Genomic DNA, 22775 nt, shown 5'->3' on the forward strand with positions numbered 1-22775 from the left:
GCTGGACCTGAGGAAACCCGTTCGCATGAAAGTGTTGTCGAAACCGGATGAAAGTGTTGTCGAAAGTGTTGTCAAAATCACCCAATTTGACAAACCGGCATTTTGCCAACAAAAAAATGTTTTGTTGAAAAATTCCAGACCAGCTCTAGTTGTGAGTTTAAAACCTGTCAATGACTGTGATGTGCTTTGGTAATGACGGCCATGTAAGTACTTAGATAATCCTGATAACAGCTAACTTCTTAACTGGTCTGTCTTGTAACAGCTCACTTTGCCCTGTTCAGCCGGCACAGCATAGCGAGAACGAAGCATGCTCCAGCAATGCCCCCTGCTAGCCACACTCCCTACAGTGGAGGCTTTCAAGGAGCTAGGATAGAACTGCAATATTGGCTCTAAGGTTGGGGCTTTTAGTCATTCTGGGGGCGGGGGGTGGTTGGTTGTTGTTTTATCTTTCAGCCTCCATCTTAGTCCACCTTCTTGTTACCAAAGTTGGCGCCCTTTTTAGGTGCCTATTTTTCTGATTGGTTAAAGTTTAAGCCTAATCTACCTAGCAACAGTAAAGGCAGGAAAGGGTCATTTGACTCTCGGTTATTCTGTCTAGTGACAGAAAAGTTATATAAAGGGATTGCAGACTCTGTCAGGTGCTGTCCGCTCAGGAGGCAGCCCGTGTTTGGTTCAACTCATGTCTGCGCTCGGTCGTGCGACGGAGGAAGAGGAACATCAACAGCACACCTGTGCTTTCCTGGTTATCCATCATCAAAGGAGACCCTCTGTTCCATCTCGAGTTCTTGAGTCCGGTAGCTGTCCTCAAGGTCCCAACCTGAGTTACCTGAGAAGCAAGACAGACGAAAGCATCGTGAGCCATCTACACCTGAGCTCCTGTCACTCCTAGAGACTGAGTAATGTTGACATTTTATTTGTGTTATGCCCATATTGGTTAGGAGTTGGGTCTGGGCTTCAAGCCCTCGGTACTTGTAAAACCACCAAACTGTTTTATGCTGTTTTACTCTGTTTAATGCTTTATTTCCCTTTCCCTATCTTGTGTTACTTATCCCATAATAAACCCTCCTGCCTGTTTTCACCTTTTAAAATGACTAAGTTTCATTTGACCTGCGATTAATAGGTGATAGACCCTACAGGGGAAATCAATCCTTTGGGAGGTGAGGTCCTTAAATCAAGTCCAACAGTCTCTTCTGGTACCACTAAGATAGGTGGTAAAGTCCAATGTGAAGAAGAGGCTGCTGCCCCTTTACTGTGGCTGGAGCATGGAACAGAGTCTGGCCCTTTATCTTTCATCATATTCATCTCTAGCTGGGATCTAATCTCTGACTTTCAATGTGGATACACATCTCCCATCTCTGGAGTCTGAAGGTGTCTTATTTTTTTCCCCTATTGACAATGGAAAATAGCAATACAAAGAAAACAACATAAAATAAAATACAGTCCAGATTAGAGGTAGGCAGTGTTGTGTCCACTGTACACTAGTTAAAGAAAATACGGTGGAGGACTTGGTTTTATGGCTGCAGTTGTGCTGTAACTCATCTATGCCCCAGATTTTACATATATTTCACTCTTTGTCCCAATATTTATGATTTAAAGTGTGCAATAATAACCCTTCAAATTGTATTCTCTCAGATCCATCAAGACAGAGCTTAAATTGAATTCATGAGTTCCAAACCAAATATCCAAAGGAGAGGTGGGACAAAGGGATCATGGGGGTGGGATGTGTTGTCAATTGTATGCAAGTATGAAAAAAGTTTAACTTTGAACTCTTTTCTTCCTTTTCCACCTTGGGCATAAATTACAAGCCACTGATCTTATTTGACTGTGTAGCAGGGATGGCTGGAATGTACTGTGGTCAAGATAGCTAAGACATGTTTGTGTCAAGCCTCTCCTCTGCCAAAATGAGGCTACTCTACAGCAGAAATGTACATGTTCTGGGCAGCGGAGTCAACACACAGGGTACTGCACAAAGTGCAACAAGACACTGATTTGTGGAAGGCTCAGAGAATTCAAGGGTGAAGCAATGATTACATCAGTATTATTTTCAACCTTTATATACACAGCATACTTCTTTTTTGAACACCAAAGCAGAATTGAAGTTTGTTTGTGGTGTATAACTTCATTAAGGATCTATGGATGAAAATCTGGCTCAGGAAATAATGGGGATAAGCCACCACAATGCAGAGAGTACTCCAAAGGCTTTAGGCACCACCACTGAAGTCCCTAAAAACCCTGCGTGAAGGACTCATTTAGGATATTAGTGGTTTACAGGTAGTTTTAAGTGTCCTTTACCCTGCGATGAATTTCAATCTATGGAATAGGACAGATTTTCCAAAAGCGACTAGAGATTTTGGGTGCCCAAATTTTGGGTGCCCAATTTGAGACACCAGAAAAGAGCCTGACTTGTAGAAAATGCTAAGCACCCTTCATGTGAAAATGAGATCCTGTTAAGGTTTCCCAAATTGGGCACTCAAAAGTTGAGGCACCTAAAAAATCACTAGTTATTTTTGAAATTCTTTGGCCTGCGTGGGCACATATTGTATATGTGTTATCAATTAGATCATTGCTTAGACAGCGTAAAGGCAGATGTACTTGAACCAATAATGAAACTGAAACAGACAACGGCCCTGTTTGTTTTGGGGTTTTTAGTTTAAGCATTATTTAGGTGGATTATGTAGATATGTTTAAAATATACTGACACAAGACACGGCATCGACATCGGCTCTGAAGTTATGTTTTTTGCCATGCCAGTTTTATTGTAAAAGAGAAAAAAATCAATAAAAAAATTGATGAAAAAGAATTTGGTTTTGCAGGAGTTTGAATGAAAAGTGAAGTGAGGGTGGAGCTTAGAGCTAATTTTGAATTTGTTTTAAAACAACAGCTCATGGGAAAGAGAAGGCTTATTTTCCTTTGTCATGTAGCAATAGGCAACATTATACTTCTGCTGTTACCACTAACTGTCTAGCTCTGTGTTTCTTTGTTCTTCATTGACTGACACAGATAATTTATTCACCAGTACAGCTGCAAGACCAGGGTGGCGATGAAAAGCTATGAACCCTATAGAAGATATGTAATCTACTCCCATTTAGTCAAATTGTTGTTGACTAACCCCTTCGAGGCCATTATTAATTATCGTAGAAAAATGGTGCTAGATTCAAGATGTTATGTTCCAGCTTTGCATCTAAGCAAGCTGACCCTCCTCTATGAAAGCCTCCTGTTTTCTATTAAGCGGCTATATAAGCAGAGTTTTTTCTCATGTACACCCCAGCCCCCTCAACTCCAGGATGAATGAGAAGCAGAACATCGCAAGGAATTTTACGACGTCACTTCCCAAATGATAAAGCAGAATGTTGGAATCAGGTAGCATCCAGGAGTGAAATCCTGGCCCTACAGAAGTCAGTGCAAGCTTTGTCATTGACTTCAGTAGGGCCAGAATTTCAGATGAGGCCTTTTACAGATTTCCTCATTTATTATCACAAGAGAGACAAGGAAGAATAAATAATTGCATTGTGTACAATGATCTCCATAAGTGACATTCACCTTGTGCAAAAAGCTAACAAAAAGTTCTATATGCACAATTTAAGCCCCTTCTAAGCCTTCAAAACTTGGCTTATGCTGACCTTCTGTACAGAGGTGAGTTTCACTCAATGACACCATGTAAAACTCACCTACCTAAATTTCCTTACAAGCTTAAAAAAAGTGTGCGTAAAGCTCTGTCAAGTTCCAAAACCTCTTGGACTGAGCCTGTGTAGAATTTCAAACAAACCAGAGATGATTTGCTGCTCTGCAACAAAACAGTGGGAGGATCATGGATTCGATACAAAACCCGTTGGAGCTCTGCAGTTTTGTCTAAGTTCAGCTTTGAGATTTTTCAGTTCAAACGTGAAAGTCAAGCCAAAAACAGAGTCGCAAGCTCACGTAGAGGAAAACCAAAGAAAATGTTTGCACATCCCACTGTGAAGCAAGGCCATCAATTTTCTACAGATCTATAACAAAGCAGCCTATTTTTAATGTACCTGAAGAACTTTATAAAGTTTAATTTACCTTTCATGGTAAGTCAAGAAATTAAAGGTTTGGAGAACCTGTGAAACATCATTTGAGGATATCAGACAGAATAGTGGCATATTAAGAAGTAAAGGTCTCTTTTGTTGCTGATTTATTGTTTCACAATAGATTGCCTATTAAGATTTCATACCCAAGCACACAAAGTAAACATGGAGTGAAACTGGATATCATTGCCCTTAAAATACTACAGTATACAGGGCCAAAACGCAGTATTTTGAGATAGAGCTGTGCAAGCCTTTCCAAATTAGTTAAAACAAAGGTTCATTCCATTCTTGTGCAAGGACAGATTTGCATGGGTTGAAGTGTGAAACAGGTCAGGATCAAAACCTGTTTTCTCAGAATTCCTAATTTTGTTCTGAACTCATTGCTAAACTGTGTGTTTGTGAACAATCATATGGTTATGCATGAAATTGGCTCCTTCCCTGGAATTTCTACAAAAGTGAGACTTCTGGAGATAATGGAAGATGTTATGTGAATTTTCCCAGAGACGTTTCAAACTTGAAATTCACCATCAAATAGTAGCTTCACAAAGTTATTGGATAGTCAAGCGGAAAAAAAAGTTAGCAAAAAAGCATAGGAGAGTTGGCAGATATAAGATTTCTAATAAACTACTCCTGGGTTTTTAATGCCAGTACACAGCTAATTTAATTCAAACATTTAAACTCTACTGTAAGCTTTTGTGGTTTGGACCATTATTCTAGAAAACTACCATATTGTGACTGCATGGGCTGTAACTATTTCAGCCAGGGACTGTTCTTTGCTGCAACCTAACGACAATGTTTGGGCTTTCATAACACATACTGAATTTTTAAACTCCTGTATTAGAATTTTTATCACGTTTTAAAGTCTGTCAGAAAAATTCTGTAAAGGATGAAATAACTCAAAATTAAGAGAAAAATTTGTTCTTTTAAACATATGTTTATCCTGGAATATGAAGAAAGGCTGAAAAGAATGTACCATACATTAAAGTTGGTCAAACATTTTTGAGTAAACTTTGTCAAACAATGCTGGTTCATCTAAACCAAAATGTCGACAAAAACTTTGTCAGGAAGTTCAGGTCCAGCATGTAATTTTCAGTCAGAAAGAGACTGACTTTAGCCCAGTGGCATTCACCTGGTCCTGATTCAGAGCAGGGACTTGAAGCTGGTGTCCCACAGCTCACATCAGCACCCTAGGCAATAGAACTAACTTCTCTCTCATGATCTTGCATGACAAACTTTGTACGTTCTCATTTTCATTTGGATTCAGGAATAAACAAATTTTGAAATTTTCACAAAACAAAATTGTTCTTTTCTGGCCACCCCTACTATACATCTCAGCTAAACTCAGTGGAACATTTAGCAGGGCTATTTGACCTGGGCTTTGTTTTATGATTTAGAGTATTCAGTCTCAGTGTCTCTCTCTCTCTCTCCTTCCACACCACTTTTCCAGAGGCATTGCTGTTCCTTCTGTTGTGTGTAGAGTCCACGAGAAACTGGGCTAAAGACGTGCCAAGGAAAAGCAAAAATCTTGCTGCAAAACGACTGCTCTGCTATGGTACTGTAGCCTTAGAATCTCACCTGTCTGTAGGAAGAGTGTCTTTTGTACAAGGAATAATTGACCTTGCAATGCAGGAAATGAAGATCATAAGGAATTTTAAAGCTCCAGGGCAGCATGATAAAACCTCTGTATACTGGTGTCTGCAAAGCAATTCATATCCATACCATATCTCCCACGTCCATCATGAAAAGGATGTGACCATAGCTGTCAGCACGGTGGCTTATGATTTGATTAACAGCACTTTTGACTTCAGTAAAAGTTGTTGGTGCTCAGCATCTCTTGGAATCAGGCCATAAATCTGCAAATTATATCAGGCTCCTTGTTGAAAGAGAAGAGAAAAATCAATACTCTATCTACTGAGGGTGACTTTCTAAAAAGCTGCAGAAAAAAAGTGTCAGTAGTGGCAGGTGTATGGGATCAACTTCCTTTTTCATAGAAAATGCCACCAGGTTTACAGATATACAAGGTAGGTGAGGTAATATCTTTTATTGGACCAACATCTGAAGCTGGTCCAATAAAAGATGTTACTTCACCCACCTGTATCTCAAATATCCTGGGACCAACACAGCTACAACCACACTGCATACAGCAATGGAAGATATCAAATTTTGCCGCCTGAAATGCAAACTCCATAATATGACGAAAAAGGAAGCAAAACTTAACAGCAACATCCACTTCCTGAGCAAATGCAATAAACACATCATCATCCCCAGAGGACTCACACACTGTAACCCTCTGACCACTACATATAACTCCAAATATGCTGAACAGCTCCGCAAAAGGACTTCAGAGAAACGGAGGAACCATTTACTGCAACTCACATATTCCATAAGGGATCACCGCAAACAATAAATCATCACACACTCCCACACACTGTATAGAAGTTGGTTCAATAAGGTATCACCTCACTCACTTGTATCTCTAATATCCTGGGACTAACGCAGCTAAAACAACACAGCATACCAGGTTATTCAGTCATCCCCAACCTTCAGGTTGCCTCTAGTGAATATTTGATGTCATATTTTATATCTCCAATATCAGAACTTCCAGTTAACCATCAGTACTAGCCTTAACAATGAACTTCCTGAATTCTGTGCAGGTAAAATCTAAACTTTAACATCATTTTTTTTCCATTTAATTTTTGCACTTAATGCAACATGTTCCACAATCATCTTCCATGTAACTAGCTACAGTGTTCTGTAACCAGCACTGCCACGCAAACTGCAGGAGTCATGATGCCTTAACGCAAACAGGAACTAAAGGCTTGACCTTTCTTCCAAGGTGAAGTGATAGGAGGAAATGGTCACTGCTAATTTGAGTTAAACAGCTATTTGCATGAGTGAATTCCAAGGGCCCATTTACACAGCAAAGTTTACCATGACAGGACATCATGTTATTACATCACAACGCTTCAACCATGTATTTTAACATCCTTTGCTCTTGCCTGTGTGAACGAGATAAACCCATGTTCTAGACCTGTTATGGAACCTTGTTATAGCCCTGATGCTAAATTTTGGTTTCAACTACCAATTGAATCAATTAATATAAATGGAGTTACTCTGTATTTATATCAGTGTAAACAATAGCCTCTGACCTTTACAGGATTATAACTCTGTGATTTAACTAATCTATTCAACAAATGGATTATGTGACCATTTTTCAGTGTATAGATTGTTCCTGAACAGCTCACTGTGACAACAAAGATGATTCCCTATTCATAATATGCTGTGTGGTTGGTCACCTTAGTCTCTTTGTAGTGTTCCCTGTGAGATATATATAAATATATATAAAATAAAGCCTCCAGGCTCAATTCTGCCTACCCTTTTACAGGTGCAACTTCTATTCACTTCAATGGGACCTGCATGTATGTAACAGCATCAGTGGACTTGATGGATCAGTGCTATTACTTGGACCTACACCCTCAGAACCATAGACAAAACTGCTATAAAATTAATCATCTCTTGGCAGACTTTGGATTTTAACCTCTTACCAGTATATTAATTGTACTGACATAACTCATCTCCGCTAGCCATAATTGGAATAACCCATGGAAATCACAGGGTAGAAAGAGGAGAAAAGACTACAGCAATGGAGTTTCCACGTGCTTTGTGGGAGGTATGGGTGATGGACAGAGTTCAGCATCTAATGAGGAGCAAATTAAGCTGAGGCCTCTCATTCTTGTGAAATGATACTACAGTATGTCCCTCAATTGGAATGAAACAAATTGATTTCCAAATGCCGCAAAGTGGTCCTACATGAATGCACCCTCTGTACTATAATGCTGCACATTTGCCAACTAATCAGAACTGGGCTTTTGATCTTGACATTCTCTCTCTTGAATGCAGAAAATAATGATTCTGTCATACGAACTCTAGCAGATTGGTTAAGCCACAAGCTTGTTCCATATGTTTGTAGCGTACACCAGAGGGAATTGTGATAAATGGTTTTTCAGTGTTACTAGAGCCAGATTTTATTTCACCAATGCTAGATTTCTTTTGTGTTAAGAAGAGTAAGTCCTTATATAATTGCCCCAGTTATCTCTAATTTTATCAAAATCTATTTTACTCCTGAAGTTGCTTTTCAATTATTGCTTACAATGTCTAGAGAGTATAAATATTGTGAGAGTAAAGTTCCTGAGCTGGTGCCTTGCAAGGTTTACAATCATCCAGTGACTTGATATGGCAAGTTAATCATATAACATTGCTATGGTATCCTTTCAGCTGGATTCCCTAGGTCTAAACAATCAAGATCACAAAGATTTAGTTTTGCTGTTTTAATTCGCTCTGCATGCTTACCCTGAAATTTACACTATTCTCTCAATACAATATTAAGCATAGCTGAATGTTTGTGAAACCCTTTCTATTTATAATCACAATAATTTTCAAAGGTTTTCAAATGCCTCTCAAAAAATAATAGATTCCCTTCCTTTCAGCCTTCAGTTGTAAGTTCCTTAACCAATGATGGTCTCTCTGGCCCATAAAATGCCTATTAAAATGTGTGGTGACAGCAAGAGATATGTTTGTCAACTAAACCATAAAACCAAAAGAGGTGCAAAGGAGATACAGGATCCATTTTCAAATGGAGTACGTGATTCTAATTATCACCTATCCATCTCTAATTGATGTTTTAATCCCTTAAAATGTTTTAAGTGTCTATCATTATTAAGATAATACTGTTAAGATCCAATCACTGTATAAAAGCTGCTACCAAAAGGAACATGCAGAGAAGTTCAGGCTGCCTACTACCAGCTCAAATCCTGGATGCTTCTTTCTAAACAATAGAATTATGGCAAATTCTGAAAGATCCTTGGCCAAGATCTTCAAAAAAGACTAGTGATTTTGGGTGCCCATTCGGAGTTGCTTTAAAGGGGCAGATTTTCAGACAATGCTGAACAACCATGCACCAAAAATCAGGCCCCTTTAAGGTGTCTCAAACTGGACACTCAAAAATCAAGTCATTCAAAAATCACTAGTCACTTCTGAAAATCACGGCCCAGATTCATGTCAGCCTGTAAATGTACAATAAAGAATAACATATGCCCCCGATGAACTATGAGGCTATGCAATTTTAGAAGTTGAGACAGATGAGCACATACCTATCTTGAAGACACACCACTATGACCAAGGCCTTGGCATCTTCTGCAGCAAGCTTGATCTAATTTTTGCAGCAAGCCAGTGCAACAGTCAAGAATTTTGCAGCAGCATCAGATGCATTTTTGAAATCAGAGATTTTATTGAATTACACATGAAACCAACTAATACAAATCAGTAGAGTATTTCTTCTGTTGTCTATTTTGATATTCATTTTAATTTATTTTATGCTGCCACTAATTTCAGTGTGCTTCAGAATTCCAAACATAAACTCAAAGTTGTATTATAGAAGTTACAGGGGAAGTTGGAGTTTCTGGCACCTGGGTAGGAATTGAGGGGAGGCAGTTTTGGATTGTAGGATAGGTTCTTTAGTTGGATGGTTCTGCTAAAATGAGCAGCAATGAACAGATCGTCATTTAAAACATCATTATTAGGTTTCAGTTAACACCACACTGAGATGAATGGAGGCAGTTCACACCCCTCACAGCTGTTGTTTCAGGCTGTCTGCAGACTTAAGATATCAGTTTACACAGAGGACTTATCTTTATTGTGAGGAGAAGTGTGTTGGATCCATGCAAATTTTTAGGGTAAATCTATACTACAAAATTAACGTGACCTAAATTACGTCGATGTACAGTCACTCCAATAATGAATTCGCTTTTGCATGTTCACACTATGCTTCTTTGTTGGTGGTGTGTCCCCTCACAGGAGCACTTGCACCAATTTTACTGTCAGTGTGGGGCATTGTGGGACAGCTTCTGAAAGGCAGCAACAGTCGATGTAAGCAACACAGTATCTACATTGGCACTGTGTCAAGCTAACTACATCGACCTAAGCACTCCACCTCTGCAAGTTATTAAGTCAGTGTAGTGGGCGAGTTACATCGGTGGAAGCTACATTTTAGTGTAGACACTTACAGAGTTAGGTCAACATATGCTGCCTTACATCAACCTAACTCTGTAGTGTAGACCAGGACTCCGTGTTAATGCATTGTACCAGTGTAAAAAGGGACTTACACAGTCAGTTTACTCTGGTTTGAAATGGAGGTAACTCACACTGGTACAAGTCACTTTTTACACCACTGCCGTACATCTAGAATGATATCTAATTAACATGGCACAAATTAAATGAATTCAAAACTGACTAACTGATAGGTCTCAAAATGTAATTGTAAATGGGAATTGTCATCGAGTGGGTGTGTTTCCACTGAAGTCCCACAGGGATTGGTTCTTGGCCCTATGCTATTTAATATTTGTAACAATGACCTCCTAGAAGAAAACAAAACTATCACTGATAAAGTTTGCAGATGACACAAAAATTGGGGGAGTGGTGTGGTTTGCTCACTGATTCAGAGCAATCTGGACCACTTGGTAAACTTGGTGCAAGCAAACAGTACAGATTTTAATATGGCTAACTGTAAATGAATACGTCTAGGAACAAAAGAATGTAGTCCATATTTACATGATGGGGGACTATCTGGGGAGGCAGTGACTCTGAAAAATATTTGGGGGTCATGGTGGATAATCAGCTGAACATGAGCTCCCAGAGTGACGCTGTGGCCAAAAGACCAAATGCGATCCTGGGGTGCATAAACAGGGGAATCTTGAGAAGGAATAGAAAGGTTATTTTACCTCTGTATTTGGCACTGGTGTATGTGCTACTAGAATACTGTGTGTAGTTCAGGTGTCCACAATTCAAGAAGGATGTTGATAAATTGGAGACGGTTCAGAGAAGAGCTATGAGAATGATTAAAGAATTAGAAAACATGTATTAGAGTAACAGACTCAAGGAGCACAATCTATTTAGCTTAACAAAGCAAATTTTAAGGGGTGACTTGATTACAGTCTATAAGCATCTACATCAAGAACAAATATTAAATAATGGGCTCTTCAATCTAGCAGAGAAAGGTATAACATGATCCAATGACTAGAAGTTGAAGCTAGACAAATTCAGATTGGAAATAAGGTGTATATTTGTAGTCGTGGGATTAAGTAACCATTGGAACAATTTACCCAAGGTCATGGTGGTTCTCCATCCCTGACAATTTTTAGATCAATATTGATTTTTTTTTTTCTAAAAGATCTGCTCTAGAAATTATTTTGGGGAAATCCTATGGCCTGTGTTATTCAGGTCAGACTAGAGGATCACATAGATTCCAAGGCCGGAAGGGACCAATCAGTCTACCAATCAGTCTTTCGTTATTTGTACATATTCCAAGACAATGATGTCTCAATCCTGGCAGGGGACAATGGGTGCTACTGCAGTATTAAATAATAATGTATTGAATATAGAATATTTTCTATCCCTTTATTGTGCCACGTCAGAACTACATTTCTAGCTGAGAAAACTTACTAAGTATGGCTCTTTTTATCATTAATCTTACTATGGAAACTGAGATCAGGGAAATAAAACCTCACACCTGCCTTCTGGAATTGAGCTGTCTTTGAAAAAAAGGGGAGGGCATATAGTAGCCATAAAGCTGGGAACCTTCCCTTCAATTATGCAATAAATTAAAGGAAATGCCAATGGGATGGCAGGCAACACAATGTAGCAGGAGTAGATGAGACAAGAAAATTCAGGAATAAAGACATTAGGTGAATAGCTAGGCAGAGTTATGTTAACACTTCGGGAGGAGGAAGGAAGTATTAAGAGTGATTCCACCCACCAGTATTCACTCTTCAAATTGCAGGTTTGATGTTAAAGGAATGTAAAACAGCCATTAGCCGTTTTCCAAAAGGGTTGGTCTCAAATTTTAAGGGCTAGGGAAGCAGCTGAGTGAATGGCAGGTATGGTGTGTTTCTCAAGCTAATTTAATTTTCTACATTATAGTTAGGCTTGGAAGGATTAGATTCTTTTTATCAGTAAAAAAAAAAAAAAAAAAAAAAAATCAGGAAAGGTTGATTTCACCATACAGGCATATGTCGACAAAAAATATTTCCATTGATAATATTTAAAACTTACAGATAGGCAAAGTAAGAAAAATGCTGCTTGAGAACTTCTTATAATTTGATTTAAACATATTTGCTTCATATATTTTGATATGTGATGTTGACAATTTGTGTTTTAACAGTCATAAAGCTTTAATTTTTTGAATCTCAACATCTACTGTCATTAAATAATTGTCTAACCTGCCCCCCCCCCCATCATCTGAATCCCTCACAGTTTCCTGCAAGTGTGAAAATTTTAAATTGATAAAAATAAAAAAATAAAAAACTTTAAAAACCACAATTTTGTGCAACTGTGAAAATTTAAGGACATAAAAATTAAAAATGCTTAAAATAAACATTGATATTGTGTTGAAATTATAAAAAAATTAAAATCAAATTCTGGTAAGCCTAATTGTAGTTTAGGATGGAATATTGTCTTATGTTATTATTAGAAAAAAGAATATGGGCCCATTTCTGCCCCATCTGCTCCATACTCATCCTGAATGATATCTTTCTCGAGAGTATTAGCATTTAATACTAGACAGTATTTGGTCCTGCCATGCGGGCAGGGGACTGGACTCGATGACCTCTCGAGGTCCCTTCCAGTCCTAGAATCTATGAATCTATGAATTAAATCAATCCTGCTACTCCAGTAGTGAGGCACTGCTCTTTTTCATTATGGATCGCAGAAGCAGGTCCACAGTGGTGCTGTACCCTTTTAAGCACATTGCCATGTTTCATCTCTGAGGTGGCTGCATTTCTGTGGTGGGAAAAGGGATCCCTAATATGCAGTTTACATTGTAACAAAACCAAAACATTAAGAAAACATTTTACTAGAAACTGCAGAAAACTCCTGACCAAAATAATGTTTTTAAGTTATTTGTCCTTTAGAAAAAACACCTCTTCTTTTGCTGCTCGTTGCAAGGCACAAAACCCCAAAACATTATAGTAAATATTGGATCAAGTTCTCTGACTCACACTGGGGAAACACCACCAGCTTTGACGGGGTTATGCTGTTACAACTGAATGGAGATTGTTGGCCAGTTCATATAACGTAATCCGCTGCTTCATTCACCCTTCATTCAAACGTAGATAGCTGGGTTTGTGATGACCGGGAGAACCGCATGGTGACTTGCCTGCCTGGTGCGAAGGTTGCGGATCTCTCGAGGCATCTAGACAGACTTATGTGTAGTGCTGGGGAGGAGCCGGTGGTCGTGGTACATGTAGGTACCAATGACATAGGGAAGGGTAGGAGAGATGTCGTGGAGGCCAAATTTAGGCTGCTAGGGAAGAGACTGAAATCCAGGACCTCTATGGTGGCATTCTCAGAAATGCTCCCAGTTCCACGTGCAGCGCCAGGTAGGCAGGCAGAGCTTCAGAGTCTCAATGCGTGGATGAGACGATGGTGTAGAGAGGAGGGGTTTACATTCATTAGGAACTGGGGAAACTTTTGGGATGGGGGGAGTTTATACAGGAGAGATGGGCTCCACCTAAACCAAAGTGGAACCAGACTGCTGGCACTAAACATTAAAAAGGTTGTAGAGCAGTTTTTAAACTAGGAGATGGGGGAAAGCCGACTGCTGCAGAGGAGCATGTGGATCGGACAGAGACTTCTCTTAGGGGAGAGTCTAATGATAGAGAATCTCCAGGTTATAGTCAGGAGCAGAGGATGGAGGAGGATAAAGTAGGGGCCAGATCAGATGAGAAACATTCACATAAAGAATGTCTAACACATCAGAAAAGGGCAGACAAATAAACAGTGACAAGTTTTTAAAGTGCTTGTACACAAATGCTAGAAGTCTAAATAATAAGATGGGTGAACTAGAGTGCCTCGTGATAAAGGAGGATATTGATATAATAGGCATCACAGAAACCTGGTGGACTGAGAGCAATCAATGGGACACAATCATTCCGGGGTACAAAATATATCGGAAGGACAGAACAGGTCGTGCAGGGGGGGGGGGGCGGGGGGAGTGGCACTATATGTGAAAGAAAACGTAGAATCAAATGAAGTAAAAATCTTAAGTGAATCTACATGTTCCATAGAATCTCTATGGATAGAAATTTCATGCTCTAATAAGAATATAACACTAGGGATCTATTATAGACCACCTGACCAGAACAGTGATAGTGATGATGAAATGCTAAGGGAAATTAGAGAGGCTATCAAAATTAAGAACCCAATAATAGTGGGGGATTTCAATTATCCCCATATTGACTGGGAACATTTCACTTCAGGACGAAATGCAGAGATAAAATTTCTCGATACTTTAAATGACTGCTTTATGGAGCAGCTGGTACGGGAACCCACAAGGGGAGTGGCAACTCTAGATTTAGACCTGAGTGGAGCACAGGAGCTGGTCCAAGAGGTAACTATAACAGGACCGCTTGGAAATACTGACCATAATACAATAGCATTCAACATCCCTGTGGTGGGAAGAACATCTCAACAGCCCAACACTGTGGCATTTAATTTCAAAAGGGGGAACTATGCAAAAATGAGGGGGTTAGTTAAACAGAAGTTAAAAAGTACAGTGACTAAAGTGAAATCCCTGCAAGCTGCATGGGCACTTTTTAAAGACATCATAATAGAGGCCCAACTTCAATGTATACCCCAAATTAAGAAACACAGTAAAAGAACTAAAAAAGAGCCACCGTGGCTTAACAACCATGTAAAAGAAGCAGTGAGAGATAAAAAGACTTCCTTTAAAAAGTGGAAGTCAAATCCTAGTGAGGCAAATAGAAAGGAGCATAAACGCTGCCAGATTAAGTGCAAGAATGTAATAAGAAAAGCCAAAGAGGAGTTTGAAGAATGGCTAGCCAAAAATTCCAAAGGTAATAACAAAATGTTTTTTAAGTATATCAGAAGCAGGAAGCCTGCTAAACAACCAGTGGGGCCCCTTGATGATCAAGATACAAAAGGAGCGCTTAAAGACGATAAAGTCATTGCGGAGAAACTAAATGGATTCTCTGATTCAGTCTTCATGGCTGAGGATGTTAGGGAGATTCCCAAACCTAAGCCGGCTTTTGTAGGTGACAAATCTGAGGAACTGTCACAGATTGAAGTGTCACTAGAGGAGGTTTTTGAATTAATTGATAAACTTAACATTAACAAGTCACCGGGACCAGATGGCATTCACCCAAGAGTTCTGAAAGAACTCAAATGTGAAGTTGCGGAACTGTTAACTAAGGTGTGTAACCTGTCCTTTAAATCGGCTTCTGTACCCAATGACTGGAAGTTAGCTAATGTAACGCCAATATTTAAAAAGGGCTCTAGAGTTGATCCCGGCAATTACAGACCAGTAAGTCTAACGTCGGTACCGAGCAAATTAGTCGAAACAATAGTTAAGAATAAAATTGTCAGACACATAGAAAAACATAAACTGTTGAGCAATAGTCAATGTGGTTTCTGTAAAGGGAAATCGTGTCTTACTAATCTATTAGAGTTCTTTGAAGGGGTCAACAAACATGTGGACAAGGGGGATCCAGTGGACATAGTGTACTTAGATTTCCAGAAAGCCTTTGACAAGGTCCCTCACCAAAGGCTCTTAAGTAAAGTAAGTTGTCATGGGATAAAAGGGAAGGTCCTTTCATGGACTGAGAACTGGTTAAAAGACCGGGAACAAAGGGTAGGAATTAATGGTAAATTCTCAGAATGGAGAGGGGTAACTAGTGGTGTTCCCCAAGGGTCAGTCCTCGGACCAATCCTACTCAACTTATTTATAAATGATCTGGAGAAAGGGGTAAACAGTGAGGTGGCAAAGTTTGCAGATGATACTAAACTGCTCAAGATAGTTAAGACCAAAGCAGACTGTGATGAACTTCAAAAAGATCTCACAAAACTAAGTGATTGGGCAACAAAATGGCAAATGAAATTTAATGTGGATAAATGTAAAGTAATGCACATTGGAAAAAATAACCCCAACTATACATACAATATGATGGGGGCTAATTTAGCTACAACAAGTCAGGAAAAAGATCTTGGAGTCATTGTGGATAGTTCTCTGAAGATGTCCGCTCAGTGTGCAGAGGCGGTCAAAAAAGCAAACAGGATGTTAGGGATCATTAAAAAGGGGATAGAGAATAAGACTGAGAATATATTATTGCCCTTATATAAATCGATGGTACACCCACATCTCGAATACTGCGTACAGATGTGGTCTCCTCATCTAAAAAAAGATATACTGGCACTAGAAAAGGTTCAGAAAAGGGCAACTAAAATGATTAGGGGTTTGGAACGGGTCCCATATGAGGAGAGATTAAAGAGGCTAGGACTCTTCAGCTTGGAAAAGAGGCGACTAAGGGGGGATATGATAGAGGTATATAAAATCATGAGTGATGTGGAGAAAGTGGATAAGGAAAAGTTATTTACTTATTCCCATAATACAAGAACTAGGGGTCACCAAATGAAATTAATAGGCAGCAGGTTTAAAACAAATACAAGGAAGTTCTTCACGCAGTGCACAGTCAACTTGTGGAACTCCTTACCTGAGGAGGTTGTGAAGGCTAGGACTATAACAGCGTTTAAAAGAGAACTGGATAAATTCATGGAGGTTAAGTCCATTAATGGCTATTAGCCAGGATGGGTAAGGAATGGTGTCCCTAGCCTCTGTTTGTCAGAGGATGGAGATGGATGGCAGGAGAGAGATCACTTGATCATTGCCTGTTCGTCCACTCCCTCTGGGGCACCTGGCATTGGCCACTGTTGGTAGACAGGATACTGGGCTAGATGGACCTTTGGTCTGACCCGGTACGGCCGTTCTTATGTTCTTATGTTCTCTTGTCTTTTGGCTTCTGCATCTCAGCTCTTCATTCACTAAAAGTGAAATCAGTCCATCTACACAGAGTCAACATAACCCACTGGGGCACATGCAGGATCCACAGAAGATATGGGTCTCTGGGACACCAGGTAGAGTTAGAGTATGGCTCTTTAGCTCAAACTACACACTAGACTCATGCTTTTAGCTCTGCAGGTGTCCAGTTCAATCCTTGACGTTGGCCAAGATGACAGCCATCATACAAATAGAGATTACAACGGGATCCCATTTGGCCACAGAAGGGTACACATATAATACATGCTTACCAGAGGATCACACCAGCACCACTGGAGTTCCACCTGAGCCCTCAAAACAGGGTGTAAATGCAACATGGGCAGAATGCTGGCTCTCTGCATGGGATAAATTTCACTGTCAGCACCCTATGACAGAACCTTTATTTGCTTTGGCGAGCACTTACTCATACAAATAGTCTCACAGACTTCCAAGTAAGAGTTCCACAATCAGACTCAAGTCGCAGCATTCCTCTGGCTCCGTCCTTCACCCCAGCCTCCGTGCCCTATTCCATAAGCAGAAAATCTGCTTATTTCTCAGCACAGCGTTCATACTCACCTCTGACACACATGGTAAGGTGTGTGCATGCGTGTGCCGCATTACACACTGCACCACACTTCTCACTTCATGGGCTCGTCAGTCACAGTCTGCAGGACATCAGACCAGGCTCACAACTGAATCAGTGACACTTCTGCTGATAAAAGCTTATCAAGGGATTTTATTCTGGGAAGATGAGAAAATACACAGGATCCGGATTCTGGCTAGAATGGAAGCTTATCTTCTCAAAATTACAAAAAAAGCAGTTCCCCCAAATGGATGATTCTTGTCAGAACGCAAAGTACAGCAAAGTGAGCCATAGATGGAACGTCCTTGCCACATGTGCTGTATGCTTCAGAGTCACCTTTGATTTTAACTTTTGAACCAAATGGCTGAGTTAGGTTTTCAGTTTTGTGAGTTCTAACAATGAACTGAATTTCCTATCCCTAATCAGTGACTGAATGTGAAAGAAAACTAAAAGCGGTGTTATCAACCCTACACAGACTTCATTTGCAATGACTGCCTGAACAAGAATGATTTGGGAGGGGATAGAGGATTGATCTAATGGCTGCACAGTGCAGTAAACTGATATTTTTGATCTTTGTTTTATACTTTATGCAGTTCTCCAAGAACTACAGCAAGATACTAATGACGATACTGCTAAACCGTTTCGTAAAATTATTTACACCTTTAACAACAGTTTAAAATAGATCTGATTTTTATTTCACCATGGAAGTTTATTTTTGCCCTCAATTGACACTGCTTAACCACCCTCTTGTCACTCATTTTATTTCACCGGGCCATGTATTTTTCATCCTAAAGTTTCAATCCCACATTTATGTTTGTGCTTAACTTTATGCCCATGAATAGTTCCGTTAGCTTCTGTAGGACCACTCATATGCTTAAAGTTAAGCATGTTATTTGTTATTAAATGCACCAAGATTAAGCCAAGATTTTGCAGTAGGCACTGTACAAAGATAGTCCCTGCCCTCAAAAGCTTGCAATCTAAATAGACAAGACAGGCAACATCTGGGAGGGGAAACAAAGGCACAGAAAGGTGAAGTGACTTGCCCAAGGTCTCACCGTAGATTCCTGGCAGAGATGAGAATAGAGCTCAGGTCTCCTGAATTCCAGTCTAGTGTTTTCCAAGTGCTAAACAAACACATAAGCAAAGGTGTAAGGTGCAGAGCCCTTTTTCTAAAATCACCCCATCCTTTTCTGAGGTCTTTCATTCTCCCCTGAGATCAACCAGTCCCTCTTTATCAAAGCCTCAGCCTGCCCCAGAGAACTGCCATTCCCCCTCCGTAGGTTCTCTATTTCCCACACTACACGCTTATGTTGATGATCCACAGCAATAAGTGTTTGTCATATATATGGGTAACCCCCGTTGTCCGGCTATGCAGGAAGGAGAACAGGAGACACTGATTGTGGCTTAATTGTCTGGGAGTACCTGGCAGGTAAAGTTGTACAATGCAGGTAATTCCATAATCATTTACATATACTGTGGAGGGAGGGAGTCTGTCAGTCCTCCCCCTTTACCCATCCTGATCCCCAGCCACGCCTGCTGCTGGGACCTCACCCCCCTCTAATGAGGGTTAAGGGTAGGGGTTCTTGAGCAATCTTTATAGTGGGGGTTCTGAGAGTCATTGAAACAACTGTAAACGCTGTATATGATGGAAACCACTTCAAGCCGGGGGTGTGGAAGCACGCCCGGCACCAGCACCTATGGTTAAGGGGGGTTATGAAGGACGAGGGCTTGGTGTGACATTACCAGAGAGTAGTTATCAGTGGTTCACAATCAAGCTGGAAGGGCATATCAAGTTGTGTCCTGCATAGGGTGACCAGAAGACAAAACTGAAATATCGGGACGCAGGGGGGGGTGGTAGAGGGGGAAAAAAAGCCGGCGGCAGAGAAAAAAAAAAAAGCCGGCAGAGCGCACCCCCACCCCGCACCAGCTCGCCTCGTCTCCACCTCCCCCCGTAGGGGAAGGTGCCCAGCTGGTGCAATCCCGCGGGTGGTCCCGGAGTGGGGGCAGCAGGCCCCAGCCCCTCTGTCCCGCTCGGGTCCCACAGGGGAACAAACGGGGCTGCCGCTGCCTCCGCCCCGGGGTGGGGTTTCCATACAGCCCACCCTGCAGGGCGGCACGCACGTGGCAGGAGGTGAAGCCCCGTCGGAGTCCCCGCGTGGGCAGCTGCTGCCCTCCCACCCCCACCCATGGGCACGTACAGGGAGCCGGTTCCCCAGGCCAGACACGGGGCTGCCCCTGCAGTTACCGCTCCGCCCTCCTGCCTGCGCTTGGGGCCAGGCCAGACTCACTCACCCCGCCCTCCCCCTGCATCCCCTGGGCCTCCCTCCAGCGCTTGTGCCGCCATACAGCTGATCGGCGCAAGCCTGGGAGGGAGGAGGAATGCAGCATGCTTGGGGAAGAGGCGGGGATTTGGGGAGGGATCCAATGGGGCAGTTATGGGCGTGGCTAGGGTGTGGCCAGGGCGGGGATTTGGGGAGGGATCCAATGAGGGAAGGAGGGGGCGGAGTCGGGGGGGGCGCGAGCCCCTCCGGGCTCCACCTGTGCGCGGGAGCGGAGGGCAACATTGCTCGTTTGTCTAGCATCCCGACCGAACATTGGTCGGGACGCGGGACAAACAAGGAAATATCGGGACAGTCCTGATAAAATCGGGACGTCTGGTCACCCTAGTCCTGCAGGGATCAGTTATGGGTCCGGTTCTGTTCAGTATCATTATCTATGATTTAGATAATGGCATAGAGAGTACACTTATAAAGTTTGAGGATGATACCAAGCTGGGAGGGGTTGCAAGAGCTTTGGAGGACAGAATTAAAATTCAAAATGATCTGGACAAACTGGAGAAATGGTCTGAAGTAAATAGGATGAAATTCAATAAGGACAAATGCAAAGTACTCCACTTAGGAAGGAACAATCAGTTGCACACATACAAAATGGGAAATGAGTGCCTAGGAAGAAGTAATGCAGAAAGGGATCTGGGGTTCATTAGTGGATCACAAGCTAAATATGAGTGAGCAGTGTTGCAAAAAAAGCGAACATCATTCTGGGATGTATTAGCAGGTGTTGTAAGCAAGACACGAGAAGTAATTCTTCCACTCTACTCTGCACTGATAAGGCCTGAGATGGAGTATTGTGTCCAGTTCTGGGGGCCACATTTCAGGAAAGATGTGGATAAACTGAAGAAGGTCCAGAGAATAGCAACAAAAATGATTAAAGGTCTAGAAAACATGACCTATGAGGGAAGATTGAAATAATTGGGTTTGTTTAGTCTGGAAAAGAGAAGACGGAGGGATGGCATGATAACAGTTTTCAATCACATAAAAGGTTGTTACAAAGATTTTTCTTGTTAACCGCTGAGGACGGGACAAGAAGCAATGGGCTTAAATTGCAACAAGGGCAGTTTCGGTTGGTCATTAGGAAAAACTTCTTAACTGTCAGGGCAGTTAAGCACTGGAATAAATTGCGCAGGAAGATTGTAGAATCTCCATCACTGGAGATTTTTAAAAGCAGGTTGGACAAACACCTGTCGGGGTGGACTAGAGAATACTTAGTCCTGCCATGAGTGCAGGGGACTGGACTAGATGACCTCTTGAGATCCCTTCCAGTCCTGTGAGCCTATGATTACCTAAGGTACAATCTGGACTGATGGACAACTGTGTCCCCTCAATTCCCTAACCTGGGGTGCCTTTTACCCTGCTTCACTGCGAGAGCAACCACTCCTGGTCAGGGCCGGCTCCAGGGTTTTGGACGCCCCAAGCAGCCAAACCCCCCCCCCCCCCCCCCCCCAAAAAAAAGCCACGATCGCGATCTGCGGCGGCAATTCGACGGGAGGTCCTTCACTCCCAGGCGGAGTGAGGGACCGTCCGCCGAATTGCCGCCGAATACCTGGACCTGCCGCCCCTCTCTGGAGCGGCCGCCCCAAGCACCTGCTTGAGAAGCTGGTGCCTGGAGCCGGCCCTGCTCCTGGTCTGCTCTCACATAGCCTCCAGCATGTAAGTCACTCCAGCTATACTGTATGAATACTCTGGCCAGCCACACAATGTAATGAGTTACATTACAGGACAATACTAACAAACTCCCAGTCCCAGACTTTCCCCAAGAAATGTGCATCTTCTACTGCCGAGCACCCTCCTAGACAATACAAACTCATAGAAAGTCTGTCATTTATTAATAGAAAATGATATGCACAAATCTTGTTATCCCAAATAGTGTTTCCCAAACACTTCAGTCCAAACACACTGGTGTAGATAAAACAAATGTATTAACTACAGAAGGATAGATTTTAAGTGTCTACATGTCATGAGGAGCATAAGTCAGAACGGAAAGAAATAAAATGTAAAACGCAACCAATACCCAACCTAACAAGCTAAGTGAATACAAAGCAAAGGTCTCCTTCACCACATGTTCCAGCAGTCCCAATGGCTGAACCTCTTTCAGTCAGGATCCACCCCCTGCCCAGTACAATGCTGCTTCCTTTGTTGTTCATATGTCGATGCTTCCATGGGTAGAGCGCAAGGAGGAGAAGATTAGGAGCGGGGCGTCTGTCCTCTCCTCTTAAAGCCCTTTCTCTTCTGCAAGAATTATATCCAGCTGATATTAAGAGACAGAACGTCTGGGTGGCCAGGAACTTTAACCTTCTTCTTTGTCAAAATGTAGATCTTTTGCCCACACCCTCTCTCCTGCCAAAGAGTGGGCACCTAATCAGGTGATGGTCTACTTGATCTCCTTGACACCTGGCTGAGGCATTGGCTAGCCTTTTGTCTCTGGGTAGCTTGTTTGTGACTGCCCTCCAGAACATGCTGGAACAAGTCTTGGTAATATTATATAGTGGAATCTTGTATCTTTACATACAAAGTTGCCACAAACATTTTATCAGGACAATAATGATTAGCAATTCATGAGTTTTCAAATGATACCTTACACAGTATGCTTTGTACAACATTTAACATAATCTTGCAAAAGGGGTTACAATAGGGGTACAGACTGTCACAGTTGTTTCCTGCCATAAGAGCCCTGAACCCCCACTATTTCTGCTCCTTTAAAGAACACCTCCTTTAAATCCTTTACCAATCCTTTTTATCTGATATTGGTTCCCTTCCCTGTGGAATACCTGCACTGGACATCCACCCCATGCTTACATAATGTGTTGCAGTATCATAATCTAAACCCTGTTTCATGTTCATCCCAACTAAGCCCCAACCCACTGTGGGGAAGGCGAAAAACCCCCACCTTGCATTGGAACAAATTCCTTCCCAGACCCTCACAA

The sequence above is a fragment of the Emys orbicularis genome, chromosome 1 (assembly GCF_028017835.1).
Source record: "Emys orbicularis isolate rEmyOrb1 chromosome 1, rEmyOrb1.hap1, whole genome shotgun sequence".
NCBI classification, from domain to species: Eukaryota; Metazoa; Chordata; order Testudines; family Emydidae; genus Emys; species Emys orbicularis.